Source organism: Globicephala melas, chromosome 14 (assembly GCF_963455315.2).
Source record: "Globicephala melas chromosome 14, mGloMel1.2, whole genome shotgun sequence".
Classification (NCBI taxonomy): Eukaryota; Metazoa; Chordata; class Mammalia; order Artiodactyla; family Delphinidae; genus Globicephala; species Globicephala melas.
This window is the reverse complement of record NC_083327.1, coordinates 68,210,089-68,226,289: the sequence shown is the minus strand read 5'-3', so window position 1 is coordinate 68,226,289 and position 16,201 is coordinate 68,210,089. Positions and strand designations below refer to the sequence as shown.

Here is a 16,201-nt window from a genome sequence, read left to right as displayed (position 1 = left end):
TCAGCGGCTCCTTTAACCCCGTCCTGTCTGAGCGAAGAACAGATGCCCTCAGGCGACCTACACGCAGAGGCGGGTCCAAATCCAAAGCTGAACCCCGGGAGCTGTGCGAACGAAGAAGAGAAAGGGAAATCTCTCCCAGCAGCCTCAGGAGCAGCAGATTAAATCTCCACAATCAACTTGATGTACCCTGCATCTGTGGAATACCTGAATAGACAACGAATCATTGCAAAATTGGGGCGATGGACTTTGGGAGCAACTGTAGACTTGGGGTTTGCTGTATGCAACTGACTGGTTTTTGGGTTTATGTTTATCTTAGTTTAATATTTAGAGTTTATTATCATTGGTAGATTTGTTTATTGATTTGGTTGCTGTCTTCCTTTTTCTTTCATATATGTATATATATTTTTTCTTTTTCTCTTTTTGTGAGTGTGTATGTGTATGCTTCTTTGTGTGATTTTGTCTGTATAGCTTTTTTTTTTTTTTTTTTTTGCGGTACGCGGGCCTCTCACTGTTGTGGCCTCTCCCATTTCACTGCAGAGCAAGGCTCCGGACGCGCAGGCTCAGCGGCCATGGCTCACGGGCCCAGCCCCTCCACGGCATGCGGGATCCTCCTGGTCCGGGGCACGAACCCGTGTCCCCTGCATCGGCAGGCGGACTCTCAACCACTGCGCCACCAGGGAAGCCCTGTCTGTATAGCTTTGCTTTTACCATTTGTCCTAGGGTTCTGTCTGTCCATTATTATTTTGTTTTTTTTTTTAATATAGTTTTTAGCACTTGTTATCATTGATGGATCTGTTTCTTGGTTTGGTTGCCCTCTTCTTCCTTTTTTCTTTTTTTTTTACTTTAAAATTTTTTTTATTTTTAATAATTAAAATTTTTTTTATTTTAAAAACTTTATTTCTTTATATTTTCTCTTTTCTTTACTTTTTTCTCCCTTTTCTTCTGAGCCATGTGGCTGACAGGGTCTTGGTGCTCCAGCCGGGTGTCAGGCCTGCACCTCTGAGGTGGGAGAGCCGAGTTCAGGACACTGGTCCACCAGAGACCTCCCGGCTCCATGTAATATCAATTGGCGAAAGCTCTCCCAGAGATCTCCATCTCAACGCTAAGACCCAGCTCAACTCAACGACCAGCAAGCTACAGTGCTGGACACCCTATGCCAAACAACTGGCAAGACAGGAACAGAACCCCACCCATTAGCAGAGAGGCTGCCTAAAATCATAAGAAGGTCACAGACACCCTGAAACACACCACCGTATGCGGTCCTGCCCACCAGAAAGACAAGATCCAGCCTCATCCACCAGAACACAGGCACTAGTTGCCTCCACCAGGAAGCCTACACAACCCACTGAACCAACTTTAGATACTGTGGGCAGACACCAAAAACAACGGGAACTACGAACCTGCAACCTGCGAAAAGGAGACCCCAAACACAGTAAGTTAAGCAAAATGAGAACACAGAGAAACACAGAGCAGATGAAGAAGCAAGGTAAAAACCCACCAGACCAAACAAATGAAGAGGAAATAGGCAGTCTACCTGAAAAAGAATTCAGAGTAATGACAGTAAAGATGATCCAAAATCTTGGAAATAGAATGGAGAAAATACAAGAAACGTTTCACAAGGACCTAGAAGAACTAAAGAGCAAACAAACAATGATGAACAACACAGTAAATGAAATTAAAAGTTCTCTAGAAGGAATCAATAGCAGAATAACTGAGGCAGAAGAACGGATAAGTGACCTGGAAGATAAAATAGTGGAAATAACCACTTCAGAGCAGAATACAGAAAAAAAGAATGAGAAGAATTGAGGAACGTCTCAGAGACCTCTGGGACAACATTAAATGCACCAACATTCGAATTATAGGGGTCCCAGAAGAAGAGAAAAAGAAAGGGACTGAGAAAATATTTGAAGAGATTATAGTTGAAAACTTCCCTAATATGGGAAAGGAGATAGTCAATCAAGTCCAGGAAGCACAGAGAGTCCCATATAGGATAAATCCAAGGAGAAATACGCCAAGACACATACTAATCAAACTATCAAAAATTAAATACAAAGAAAAAATATTAAAAGCAGTAAGGGAAAAACAACAAATAACATACAAGAGAATCCCCATAAGGTTAACAGCTGATCTTTCAGCAGAAACTCTGCAAGCCAGAAGGGAGTGGCAAGACATATTTAAAATGATGAAACAGAAAAACCTACAACCAAGATTACTCTACCCAGCAAGGATCTCACTGAGATTCAATGGAGAAATTAAAACCTTTAGAGACAAGCAAAAGCTAAGAGAATTCAGCACCACCAAACCAGCTTTACAAATGCTAAAGGAACTTCCCTAGGCAGGAAACACAAGAGAAGGAAAAGACCTACAATAACAAACCCAAAACAATTAAGAAAATGGTAATAGGAACATACATATCGGTAATTACCTTAAATGTAAATGGATTAAATGCTCCCACCAAAAGACACAGACTGGCTCAATGGATACAAAGACAAGACCCGTATATATGCTGTCTACCAGAGACCCACTTCAGACCTAGGGATACACACAGACTGAAAGTGAGGGGACGTAAAGAGGTATTCCATGCAAATGGAAATCAAAAGAAAGCTGGAGTAGCAATTCTCATATCAGACAAAATAGACTTTAAAATAAAGACTATTACAAGAGACAAAGAAGGACACTACATAATGATGAAGGGATCAATCCAAGAAGAAGCTATAACAGTTATAAATATTTATGCACCCAACACAGGAGCACCTCAATACATAAGGCAAATGCTAACAGCCATAAAAGGGGAAATCGACAGAGAATCATAGTAGGGGACTTTAACACACCCCACGTTCACCAACGGACAGATCATCCAAAATGAAAATACATAAGGAAACACAAGCTTTAAATGATACATTAAACAAGATGGACTTAATTGATATTTATAGGACATTCTATCCAAAAGCGACAGAATACACTTTCTTCTCAAGTTCTCATGGAACATTCTCCAGGATAGATCATATCTTGGGTCACAAATCAAGCCTTGGTAAATTTAAGAAAATTGAAATCGTATCAAGTATCTTTTCCGACAACAACGCTATGAGACTAGATATCAATTACAGGAAAAAAATCTGTAAAAAATACAAACACATGGAGGCTAAATAATACACTACTAAATAACCAAAAGCTCACTGAAGAAATCAAAGAGGAAATCAAAAAATACCTACAAACAAATGACAATGAAAACACAATGACCCAAAACCTATGGGATGCAGAAAAAGCAGTCCTAAGAGGGAATTTTATAGCAATACAATCCTACTTCAAGAAACCAGAAACATGTCAAATAAACAACCTAAACTTACACCTAAAGCAATTAGAGAAAGAAGAACAAAAAAAACCCAAAGTTAGCAGAAGGAAAGAAATCATAAAGATCAGAGCAGAAATAAATGAAAAAGAAATGAAGGAAATGATAGCCAAGATCAGTAAAACTAATAGCTGGTTCTTTGAGAAGATAAACAAAATTGATAAACCATTAGCCAGACTCACCAAGAAAAAAAGGGAGAAGCCTCAAATCAGTAGAATTAGAAATGAAAAAGAAGTAACAACTGACACTGCAGAAATACGAAGGATCATGAGAGATTACTACAGGCAACTATATGCCAATAAAATGGACAACCTGAAAAAAATGGACAAATTCTTAGAAAAGCAGAACTTCTCAAGACTGAACCAGGAAGAAATAGAAAACATAAACAGACCAAGCACAAGCACTGAAATTGAGACTGTGATTAAAAATCTTCCAAGAAACAAAAGCCCAGAACCAGATGGCTTCACAGGTGAATTCTACCAAACATTTAGAGAAGAGCTAACACCTATGCTTCTCAAACTTTTCCAAAATATAGCAGAGGGAGGAACACACCCAAACTCACTCTACGAGGCCACCATCACCCTGATACCAAAACCAGACAAAGATGTCACAAAGAAAGAAAACTACAGGCCAATATCACTGATGAACATAGATGCAAAAATCCTCAGCAAAATACTAGCAAACAGAATCCAACAGCACATTAAAAGGATCATACACCATGATCAAGTGGGGTTTAAGTGGGGTTTATCCCAGGAATGCAAGGATTCTTTAATATATGTAAATCAATCAATGTGATAAACCATATTAACAAATTGAAGGAGAAAAACCATATGATCATCTCAATAGACGAAGAAAAAGCTTTTGACAAAATTCAACACCCATTTATGGTAAAAACCCTCCAGAAAGTAGGCATAGAGGGAACTTACCTCCACATAATAAAGGCCATATATGACAAATCCACAGCCAACATCGTTCTCAATGGTGAAAAACTGAAACCATTTCCTCTAAGATCAGGAACAAGACAAGGTTGTCCACTCTCACCACTATTACTCAACATAGTTTTGGAATTTTTAGCCACAGCAGTCAGAGAAAAAAAAGAAATAAAAGGAATCCAAATCGGAAAAGAAGTAAAGCTGTCACTGTTTGCATATGACATGATACTATACATAGAGAATCCTAAAGATACTACCAGAAAACTACTAGAGCTAATCAATGAATTGGGTAAAGTAGCAGGATACAAAATTAATGCACAGAAATCTCTTGCATTCCTATACACTAATGCTGAAAAATCTGAAAGAAAAATTAAGGAAACACTCCCATTTACCACTGTGACAAAAAGAATAAAATACCTAAGAATAAACCTACCTAAGGAGACAAAAGACCTGTATGCAGAAAACTATAAGACACTGCTGAAAGAAATTAAAGATGATACAAACGGAGAGATATATCATGTTCATGCATCAGAAGAATCAACATTGTAAAAATGACTCTACTACCCAAAGCAATCTACAGATTCAATGCAATTCCTATCAAATCACCAATGGCATTTTTCACAGAACTAGAAAAAAAAATTCACAATTTGTATGGAAACACAAAAGACCCCGAATAGCCAAAGCAATCTTGAGAACGAAAAACGGAGCTGGAGGAATCAGGCTCCCCGATTTCAGACTATACTACAATGCTACAGTAATCAAGACAGTATGGTACTGGCACAAAAACAGAAATATAGATCAATGGAACAGGATAGAAAACCCAGAGATAAGCCCATGCACATATGGTCACCTTATTTTTGATAAAGGAGGCAAGAATATACAATGGAGAAAAGACAGCCTCTTCAATAAGTGGTGCTGGGAAAACTGGACAGCTACATGTGAAAGAATGAAATTAGAACACTCCGTAACACCATACACAAAAATAAACTCAAAATGGATTAAAGACCTAAATGTAAGGTCAGACACTATCAAACTCTTAGAGGAAAACATAGGCAGAACACTCTATGACATAAATCACAGCAAGATACATTTTGACCCACCTCCTAGAGAAATGGAAATAAAAACAAAAATAAACAAATGGGACCTAATGAAACTTAAAAGCTTTTGCACAGCAAAGAAAACCATAAAGAAGACCAAACGTCCACCCTCAGAATGGGAGAAAATATTTGCAAATGAAGCAATTGACAAAGGATTAATCTCCAAAATTTACAAGCAGCTCATGCAGCTCAATAACAAAAAAAACAAACAACGCAATCCAAAAATGGGCAGAAGACCTAAATAGACATTTCTCCAAAGAAGATATACAGACTGCCAACAAACACATGAAAGAATGCTCAACATCATTAATCATTAGAGAAATGCAAATCAAAACTGTAATGAGGTATCACCTCACACCAGTCAGAATGGCCATCAAAAAATCTAGAAACAAAAAATGCTGGAGAGGGTGTGGAGAAAAGGGAACCCTCTTGCACTGTTGGTGGGAATGTAAATTGATACAGCCACTATGGAGAATAGTATGGAGGTTCTTTAAAAAACTAAAAATAGAACTCCCATACCGACCCAGCAATCCCACTACTGGGCATATCCCTGAGAAAACCATAGTTCAAAAAGAGTCGTGTACCACAATGTTCATTGCAGTTCTATTTACAGTAGCCAGGACATGGAAGCAACCTAAGTGTTCATCAACTGATGAAAGGATAAAGAAGATGTGGCACATATATACAATGGAATATTACTCAGCCATAAAAGGAAACAAAATTGAGTTATTTGTAGTGAGGTGGATGGCCCTAGAGACTTTCACATAAAGTGAAATAAGTCAGAAGGAGAAAAATAAACACTGTATGCTAACATATACATATGGAATCTAAAAAAAAAAAATGGTTATGAAGAACCTAGGGGCAGGACAGGAATAAAGACGCAGACATAGAGAATGGACTTGAGGACACGGGGAGGGGGAAGGGTCAGCTGGGACGAAGTGAGAGAGCAGCATTGACATATATACACTACCAAAGGTAAAACAGATAGCTAGTGGGAAGCAGCCACATAGCACAGGGAGATCAGCTCGGTGCTTTGTGACCACCTAGTGAGGTGGGATACGGAGGGTGGGAGGGAGATGCAAGAGGGAGGAGATATGGGGATATATGTATATGTATAGCTGAATCACTTTGTTATAAAGCAGAAACTAACACACCATTGTAAAGCAATTATACTCCAATAAAGATGTTAAAACAAAAAGAAGGTTAAAATGTACTCCTTACTGTAGTTATACCAAAATATAGAAGTAGGCATAGAAAGAACATCAAAATAAGCTACACACTCAAGAGCCTAGTTCTATACGGTGATATCTGAATAAGGGAACTATGGCAAATGAGAAAGAAAAGTCAAACAATTCTGTTGACTTTCCTATCTCATTATGATAAAGGATAATGTAATAAACTTTGGTAAATTGTATTCATAAAGTTGTTAAAATAAACCCTGCTTTGATTCACATGGAGATGAAGAACTTAAAAGAAAATTTACAACCAGCTACCAGAAATCTGCTTCTGTTTTCTAATTTTCTTTTCAGGCACGCATGTCATCTGTCCTGAGACCTGAATCCCATAGGGAAATTGGGGAAATTATGTACGCCTTCTTTCGTTGGGCAATATGATTTGATGTAAGAGAAAATAAAGACAGATGATGGTAGCTCAGTGACTCTCAGACTTAAGGAGGCAACAGCAACTTTTGGAGAGCCACAAACATTACAGATGCCTGAGACCATGGAGGTTCTGATTCAGAGGGTCTAGAATGACCTATGGGTGATTTTAATGCACATTCAAATTTGTGACCCATTCCATAGATACTTACCATAGCAGCTTTTTATTCATAAACATCATGCAATACTGAATGATAATAGTCCCCAGGTTGGGGCAGTTTTGATAAGCAAACAACTGATATGGAAGGATTCAGAAAGATAGGGAAACGAAGATTCAGAAAATAGGTTTCTACCTACCTCAGAAGATCAATGAGTGGGAGTTATGACTACCTAAACAAGGCAACATGCTGGGTGCTACAAGGAATAACCAATGAAAGCATTATTCCTTACTTGCTTCTAAGGGAACCAGTTATAAACAACAACACATAGTCATATCTCTGATCATAAAAGAGAGGCTTTGTGCTGACTTATTTTAAGGAGAACAAGAAAAAAACTGTTCGTACATAGTTTCGGGCTAAGTTGCCCCAAGCCCCCTCCTGTCCACCAGAAATTCATATGTTGAAGCCCTAATCCCAGTACTTCAGAATATAATTCTATTTGGAGATAAGGTCTTTAAAGAGAGAATTAAGTTTAAAAGAGATCGTTATATAATACATACATTATAATACCTTAAGCAATACCTATACTGAGTAAATTTTGCCTACTACCAGGAAAAAATAAAAACCTATCCCTGTTTCGCAGCAATATGTGAGAAACTTCAGACACAGGGAGATACAATGCGGAGCAGCAGATATACAAATCATATGAGGTTTATTATGGAGATCAACTTATAGATTACAGGAGGGGAAGGAATCCAAAAGCATGGAAGAGCTTTCCTTTCTGTATTTACAATGAAGAGATGTTTTAGAGACTACTCGTATGTAATGTGAGTCCAGAAAGTTTAGGATTCTTGTTTCAACAGAAACTAAAGTACACATTTAGACACACAGATACACACACATATAAACACACAGAGGATTCAATTACAGGTAAAACTAAAAAGATCCTGCCCCCAGACATATGCTCCAAATGAGCACTTTCAAGCAGTGACTTGAAACATAGCACCCAGGGACTTCCCTGGCGGTCCAGTGATTAAGGCTCCGTGCTTCCCCTGCAGGGGGCACAGGTTCAATCCCTGGTCGGGGAACTAAGATCCTGCGTGCCTCAGGGTGTGGCCAAAAAAAAAAAAAAAAAATCCCCCACACACAAAAAAATGTAGCACCCACATTTTGATTTTCAGATTTTATAATCTCTATCTCCTATATCCTGATTTTATACGAATTTTTAAAATCTTGTTAAAAGAAAATGATGACTACAAATCAGAATGTGTCTATATGCCTAGGTCCACCACTGGTCCATATGGTGCCTTGATGAGCCCTTGTGTAGGGACCATATGACATCTGCCATATGACATCTCCGGGTGGATGCAGCCCTGCTCCAGGGCACAGGAACTGATAATCTGGGTATGGGACAGGTTTCCAGCCCCCCTCATCCCTGTGCTGAACACAACTTGCACAGCCCTATGGGATCACCCTGAAAACACCTTTCTCGACCACCTTGCCCAGTCCCTCCTACCCATCACCACCAAAGACCCGCAGTAGGGGCCAGGAAATCCCATAGGTCCTGTGTCACAGTAATTTAGCGGTTACTTTTTAGGACACACCATAGTAACACGACCCTTAAAGGGCAAGGAGTGTACTTTCCCAGCCAGGTTGATTCAGATCCATAAATAATAATTTCACTCAAATAAGTAAAACCTGGTGTTTTAAGCAACTTGCCTAAAGTCACACCATTAATAAATATGGAACTGAGATCTGAATCCAGAAAATCTGACTTGAGAGATTCTGTAAACCACAAAGCTACACTAGCGTCTTTTTCCTGAGCCTCGCCCTAAAAAGGTTTCTGAAATCGTTAATCTTATAGGGAACTTACTCCCTGTCTTAGTCCATCTGAGTTGCTGTAACAACATACTACATACTGGATGGCTTATAAGCAACAAAAATTTGCTTATAAACAACGGAAATTTATTTCTCACAGTTCTGGAGGCTGGAAGTCTGAAATCAGGGTGCCAGCATGGTCAGGGTCTGTGTCTGGTAAAGGCCTGCTTCCTCGTTCATAAAGGCCTGCTTCCTCGGCCTTCTTCTCACGGTAACCTCACATGGCAGAAGTGGCAAGCAAGCTCTCTGGGGTCTCTTTTATGGGGCCACTAATTCCATTCATGAGGGCTCCACCCTCATGACCTAGTCACTTCCCAAAGACCTCACCTCCCAATACCATCACCTTGGGGGTTAGGATTTCAACACATCAATTTTGGGGGGAACACAAGCATCCAGATCGTAGCATTCCCTAATTAAGGTTTTATATTTGGAGCAATTATTAGCTTCTAATAACATAGATCTGGATGAACACATGAAAACCTTTTCACTATTATAACCATTACCTTCTCTCCCACAATAATCTCTTCATATCAGTTTCCCCAACACTGTAATGTTTCAGTTATTAGAGCACTCAATCAGGTAGTCACTCATCACAACTGTCCAAAAGCCCACAAAATTATTAGCAATCACAGATAATTCTCTTCTAACAAAGATTCACTGTGGTTATGACTGACCCAAGACTTTTGAAATACCAAAGCACTGATACTTGGAGGTAGAAGTTTTACAGTCAGGGGCATAGAATTGACAATTGAGGGAATGCTAGCAGATGGCCTTGCTAAGGGAGAAAGTAAAGAGAGGAGCGCTCCAGGTTCAAGGGTCAAATCATCCATACGAGTTTTTCTACTGTTATCTGTATCAGCATTTACAAACAAACACAGTTGTTGCTGTATCTTACATCTGATTTGGCTTTGGCCTTGGAAACTTTTGTCTGGAAAATACAGAGGAAAATACAGAGGAAATCTATGTAGAAAGAAAAAATGATGGGGAATAAATCATTGAGTCTAGTTTAATTAAACTTTATATTTCATAAAAATATAAAGTTTTTTTATGGAGTATTTTAAAAAAGAGAAGTCAAGAGTTTTCAGGATCATTAATGACTTTTTTTTCCAACTCATAATACTAGCTAAGGACAATCCCACAGAATTTTTACATTTCTTTTTCTGTTCCTCTTCCTCTTAAAGTCCTATAAGCCACTGATCCTAATCCTGTTGGCTGGTTACTCCTCTTTAATCCTCCAAGGAAACAAATTATTATTTTCAGCTGGCATTTTTTACACGACTGCAGAAAAATCTCAGTTATCCAACATCATCAGTGCATGAGGTTTTCTTGTGTAAGCGACTTTTACCTAACCAAAGTTTCTCCCTTCAAACTTGAAAAGTATTCACTCCTTTTTGTTGGAAATCCTCTTCTAAACTGCATTGACATATTTCATTGCTTCCTTAGAGAGAACATTGGACACAATTTATTGGTGACTCAGATTATCATTACTAACATCTTTGAACTGTGTGATGATACACTTTTATTTTGAAATGTTTCTCTTTCCTCATGGTTACAAGGTCAAACCTTACCACAGTCATCTCCATATACTGCTGTTGACATTCCTCTCTCTCCCCATACAGGTTGTATCAGACCAAGAAATTATATAAAAACCAAGCATTTAACAATGGTAAGCTATAAGTGGGTCAGCAACACTCTAGAGTCGAAACTAAGTAAAGCAAGGAAAGAAAAACTAACTCAGTCAGTGGCAAACTGAGTGTCCAATGTGAGCCTGCCTTTTTACTGGACAACTGATATATAACCAACCCATCAACAATCTTCACAATAACTATGAAAGAACCAAATTGTTAGATTATTTCCATGATGTGATGACTATCAATTCATAACCTACTTTCTTGACCTGACTTCCTACGTGGCCCATTCTTCCCCCCCACCAAATATGTACATACTCTTTGTGAACAGTTGAAAAAAAATTTTCAACCAACATTCTTTCCATGTCCTCCAATCAAGAGGTTTAGACTATTTCTCAACTTCTTGAATTTGGAGTGTGGCCATTAGACTGGAACTTGCTTTGGCTAATGAGATGTTAGTAAATATAATGCAAGCAGAGGCTTGAAAAGCACTTGTGCAAAAGAGCTTATTACTCTTGTAACAGACCCCTGATACAACCATATGAAGAAGCCTGGGCTAGCCTGCAGGAGGAAGAGACCCAGGGGTTTTAGTAATCCCAGCTGAACCCAGCCCACAGCTAACCCACCGACTGACTGTAGCCACATGAATGAGCCAGGAGACAGTAACAGAAGATGGATCAACCAATCGAAAGAACTGTGAGAAATAATTAATCATTGCTGTTGAAGCCATTAAGATTTGTAGCAGTTTCTTAAGCCACAAAAACTAACATACAGAAATTGGTACCTAGAAGTAGCATGTTGCCATAACAAAAACCTAAAATATTCAGTATCAGCTTTGGGACCAGACAGCAGCTGAAAAGTAGTGAGATAACTATTAGCAAAACCCAGAAAAATAGCATGCAAACTGTTTGTGGAGACTGGAGAAGCGATGAGGAAACTGTACAGCAGTCAGGGAAAAAGGCAACCCACATTCTGCTGCAGCAAAACAACTGGCAAAAGTGATGTCTGTGGCAGCATGAAAGATACACAATGAACTTTGAAGTTAGCTGCAAAGATCTCCAGGAAGAATGTTGCAAGAGTTCACTGAGTGTTTCTAGCCGCATATAAGGTTCTGCAAAAGAGGGATGAGCTGAAAAATGAATTATCTGGTTAATAAGCATTATTTAGAGAAAATAGAGAAGAACCAGAACTCACGTGACTGGAAAAGAAAATCTTTTCTCTCTCCATTCTCTTCAGCTAGAGGACAAGAATTTTAGAGCAAGAAATGGCCTCAGAGTGAAGACCTTTGTAAAATTTAACGTGGTGCCTCATAGCGCTTCTCAGCTGGACAAAAGGGCCTCTAAGACTCCCTGAGGCACTGTCTCATAGCAGCTTGATGCTCAACCCACAGGAGAGACAGATATGTCTGACCAGAAAAAAAATTCTGGCTGTGGGTTTCAGGGGCCTGAACCCTACGGGATTCTTAGGAAATGCACAACGTTTTTAAGAGAGTTTTACTGACAAGCACAGAAGTATGACCTAAAACAGACAGAGACCATTCAAAGAAAAAGAGGCCTCTGGATGCTCGAGTTTTTACAGTAAGAACTAGGCTAAGGAAGTTATTAAGAAGCAAAAACAAGCCATTTCTTATGGAAAAGGAAGAATGTTTCAGAGGGTAGAGCCAAGAGCAGTAGAGAAATAGACACCAGTGACCTGTTCCCGAGGAAGAGAACTGGGTCCTAATCAAGGAACCTCCCCTTGCTCAGGAGTGGGGGGACACCTAGCAGCACGGACCTGGATAGAGCTGCTGTGGAGTGCTGATGCTGTTTATATTGTTTCTGTAGTTTTGGGGAGGTTATCGTTTCCCTATTTCACCATGATATGTTGGGTGTGTATGGGGAAGTAACTTGTTTATGATAACTAAAAACTATGATAACTAGATAACTAAAATATATGATAGTTATAGAGTATATCATCTGAAGGGCTGTATCTGAGGGGTCTCATCTGTATCCAGAAGTGATGCAGATCATGGATAAGCCTCTGGACTCAGAGGCTGATGCCTTAATGGGATGAGGCTTCTGAAAATCCTACGATGGGGGGAGCGTTTCTTTCTTGCAGGAGAAACGTGAGTCATTTTTACCAAAGGCAGACTATATTTGATTGCCAAAAACCAAACAAACAAACCAGCCACAAATTCTTAGCAGTACCCCTGATCAACAAGTGGTGTTGATGGAAAAGACATGCCCTGTTAATAAAAGCTCTTAACCTTGGGCATTTTGGGAGAGTGAGGCGAAGCTTCATTGGCAGTAATCTGCTGCCTTCTTAGCAGTCAGTGTGTGGCAACTCACAGGGAGGGCAAAGGGCTAGGAAAGTCAGAGCCCTGGAAATAAGTGGGGTACCCCTAGAAGAGAAGGTGCAACAGAACCTGGGGAGCACATGGAAGAAAAGGAGACCAGCCTGTGTTGAGCAGTGGTCAACATATTAACTGGTTCTGTCTGGCAAAGTATTTTTTGTTGTTGTTTTTCTTTTTCGGTACACGGGCCTCTCACTGTTGTGGCCTCTCCCGTTGTAGAGCACAGGCTCCGGACGCGCAGGCTCGGCGGCCATGGCTCATGGGCCCAGCCGCTCCGTGGCATGTGGGATCCTCCCGGACCGGGGCACGAACCCATGTCCCCTGCATCGGCAGGCGGACTCTCAACCACTGTGCCACCAGGGAAGCCCTGGCAAAGTGTTTTTAATAGTTCTTTAGTTGAGGGGGAAAAGCTAACTGTCAATCTATATACTTATATGAATGCATGCTTACATTATTTGTATTAAAACAAAAAGTATAATTCTCAAAAAAAAAAAAGTAGCATCAATTTCTCTACTCTTCCAGTCTGGGTTTGGCCGTGAGACTTTCTTTGACCGAGAGGACAACAGAAAACATGCTGCAAGCAGAGGCTTGAATAGCACTAGCATATTGGGGCTTGTCCCCTCTTACTACTAAGAGCACTGAAAGCTCTATGTGTGGAAGCTCAGGCTAGCCTCCTGGAGGATGATGATCACATGGAAAGAGAGGCCAGCCCCCAGGTGACCCACTGCTCCATCCGCATGACTGAGCCCAAGTGAGGCCACTGGAAGAAGCACTCAGTATTTACTTTCTGCCAGCTACTGTTGTAGAAGTTTTACATAGATTATCTCATTTAACCCTCACAATCATAAGAGATAACAAATCGAGATTTGGTGATGGTTTGTTACCCTGGCAAAGCTAACTGATACACCCCTCTTTAGGTTTCTCTATACCCCAAGATGTGTGTTCTTCTTAAACAGGACCTAGGAGGACGACGAGACTGATGGATCAATCGTAATTTTTGGAAAGTAAATGCTGTTGCATTCATTGCAATGAACAGAGTTCACTGCTACAATTAAAAAACACAAACATAATAATTGTCCTGTTGATATATGACACCTACTTGATGATCATGGCCTAAGTACACACCTGGATTTGGATTCAGTATACATTTACAATTTTCTATTCATATTGTATACAAACGTTAATGTAAAGCATACACATAAAAGGAGCATGTGTTTCTTAACACGTCTGAGGACAGTCTTCCTTTCCTTTTGAGGAATATGGTCATAAGCATGGTGAGGAGAAAAAAAAATGATGCTAAAAAAAGATTATCTCATACACAAGCAGCCTCCACAAGCAAGATTCTGCAGAAGCTGTTTGATAATGCAGTATGCTAAATCGGGGTTCTTGAGCAGTGGGGGCAGGACAGCACAGAGATACTAGGCAGTTCTAACCTTGGCTGAGTTTCAGTGTGATAAGAGGTTCTGAAAACTTGAAAAGCCAGTTTTGAAATGGAGGTAGATAGTTAAGTGTATCACAAGTCTATTGTTCAGATCACTAAAGTAAAGAACACCAGTTAGGCAAAATACAACTTCCAAACACGACTCTCCTGCCATATTCCAAACCTCCCTTTGTCATCCAAGACTGAACCAGAGACAATTCTTGCTAACAAATGAAAAAGAATAAAAATTAGTGTAATGTGTACCACGTTCCTAAGGAACATTAGAAGTGGATTAAGACCCTACTAGTCTTTCAGAGTGTTTAAGGTAATCAGGATACTGCTTCTCAGTTGTAGAACCTGGTTAGAATTCCACATCCACTCAGGGCAGTGGAAGAGAGTGGCTAAGTGTCCAGCCTGAGAAGATAAACTCTGCCACCCCTGGGACTAACCTGGGCTCTCTCACTGGTTTCAGGGTTCCCAGCAGTAAGAGAGGGCGATTCCTAATAGATAAGTGCTTTTCAAATGTCTGCTGATGTCACATTTCCTTGCAGTCACCTTCTCTCTGCCTTATCTTCCACATGTATAAATACCAACTGCGTAAGATGAGGAAGAGAATTAAATGAGATAATCCAGGTAAAGCTCTTAGAAGAGTGCCCAGCAGACAGTAAGCACTCTGTATATGCGCCCGATTATCGTCTATTCTGTGATTTTAATTTACTCAAAAAATGAATGCAGATTCAGTAACTATTAGTATAAATAGTGCATTTGTTGATATACTGCTAACAGTTTATTACTAACAGTTTGTTACTCATCTCATAATCGTAAGTGAACACTAATATCTGTGGGTCACCAGATTGTTTAAGGTTTTCAATAACTTTTTCTTCCAACTCTTTTTTTGTAAAAATTTCTTTTTTTCTGAGTATGAATGCAACCCTTGCTCTTTGAAAAGAAGAAATAATCCAATGACACAATTGTTTTACATGGAAAGTAAACATGTCTCATCGTTTAATACCACTATATATAATGACTATAAAATAACCAATGATAAAAGGCTAATACATATTCTTCCAGACTCTTTTCTAATCTAGAAAGTTGTGAATTCTTAAGAGACAGTATCCAGAAGAACTGACCCTGATACTGTGAACTATGGAACATTTTCCTCGTAAACTGCAAGAGTTCTCTGGGTTTCCTCCTGCCAGGGAACCCCTCAGGGATGCAGGGCTATAGGGCAGGTACCACCATACTTTTCACCACCAACATTTTCGTGCAGGTGGTAGCAGGTAAAAAGGAACACCGAGGGCAACCTGGAAAGGGAAAGGAAATTCTTTAAAAAAGAGAGAGAATCCTCATGTTTTACTTTCACACTTAAGAATCCCAAAGCGGTTACTCCAATTCCACACACTTGGGAGACTGAGTCTTGAAGTGCCTAAGCCAGTCTGAGGACTGCTATGTTCAGGACTCGGGGTTTGTAAAGTCAGTGGCTAGGTTTTCTTGTGGGAACAGATGAACAATTTTAATTCAGTAAACATCCTTCGAACATCTCCCTCATAAACGTCTCACAGAGGTAAGCCCCATTCCCCACCCCATGAGGTTTTGTTGCTCATGGGGGAGCGGTGTTTGTTTTGCTTTCCAGGAACATACTGGGAAGAAGTCTTGCTCATCAGCTAACTGGCTTGAGTCCTGAAAACAAATGTGGCGCGTGCGAGAAAAAGCACTCCCCTGGGTGTCAGAGGACTGCTCCCCGTTTCCTTCTCTAGCTGTATAAAGTAGAGCGAGACATTTCATATCTCTGAGTGTCAGTTTCTCCAT

The 16,201-nt window shown here is 39.9% G+C and overlaps 1 protein-coding gene across 2 annotated transcripts in view; it reads right to left on the bottom strand.

The window, feature by feature from the left end:
• Positions 1–16,201, bottom strand: part of STX11 (syntaxin 11) — a 39,593-nt gene that overhangs the window by 7,352 nt on the left and 16,040 nt on the right. The gene's annotated exons all lie outside the window — the stretch shown is intronic.